Here is a 1,264-nt window from a genome sequence, read left to right on the forward strand (position 1 = left end):
AACCCTAAACCCTAAACCCTAAACCCTAAACCCTAAACCCTAAACCCTAAACCCTAAACCCTAAACCCTAAACCCTAAACCCTAAACCCTAAACCCTAAACCCTAAACCCTAAACCCTAAACCCTAAACCCTAAACCCTAAACCCTAAACCCTAAACCCTAAACCCTAAACCCTAAACCCTAAACCCTAAACCCTAAACCCTAAACCCTAAACCCTAAACCCTAAACCCTAAACCCTAAACCCTAAACCCTAAACCCTAAACCCTAAACCCTAAACCCTAAACCCTAAACCCTAAACCCTAAACCCTAAACCCTAAACCCTAAACCCTAAACCCTAAACCCTAAACCCTAAACCCTAAACCCTAAACCCTAAACCCTAAACCCTAAACCCTAAACCCTAAACCCTAAACCCTAAACCCTAAACCCTAAACCCTAAACCCTAAACCCTAAACCCTAAACCCTAAACCCTAAACCCTAAACCCTAAACCCTAAACCCTAAACCCTAAACCCTAAACCCTAAACCCTAAACCCTAAACCCTAAACCCTAAACCCTAAACCCTAAACCCTAAACCCTAAACCCTAAACCCTAAACCCTAAACCCTAAACCCTAAACCCTAAACCCTAAACCCTAAACCCTAAACCCTAAACCCTAAACCCTAAACCCTAAACCCTAAACCCTAAACCCTAAACCCTAAACCCTAAACCCTAAACCCTAAACCCTAAACCCTAAACCCTAAACCCTAAACCCTAAACCCTAAACCCTAAACCCTAAACCCTAAACCCTAAACCCTAAACCCTAAACCCTAAACCCTAAACCCTAAACCCTAAACCCTAAACCCTAAACCCTAAACCCTAAACCCTAAACCCTAAACCCTAAACCCTAAACCCTAAACCCTAAACCCTAAACCCTAAACCCTAAACCCTAAACCCTAGACCCTAGACCCTAGACCCTAGACCCTAGACCCTAGACCCTAGACCCTAGACCCTAGACCCTAGACCCTAGACCCTAGACCCTAGACCCTAGACCCTAGACCCTAGACCCTAGACCCTAGACCCTAGACCCTAGACCCTAGACCCTAGACCCTAGACCCTAGACCCTAGACCCTAGACCCTAGACCCTAGACCCTAGACCCTAGACCCTAGACCCTAGACCCTAGACCCTAGACCCTAGACCCTAGACCCTAGACCCTAGACCCTAGACCCTAGACCCTAGACCCTAGACCCTAGACCCTAGACCCTAGACCCTAGACCCTAGACCCTAGACC

Source organism: Vitis vinifera, chromosome 14 (genome assembly GCF_030704535.1).
Source record: "Vitis vinifera cultivar Pinot Noir 40024 chromosome 14, ASM3070453v1".
NCBI classification, from domain to species: Eukaryota; Viridiplantae; Streptophyta; class Magnoliopsida; order Vitales; family Vitaceae; genus Vitis; species Vitis vinifera.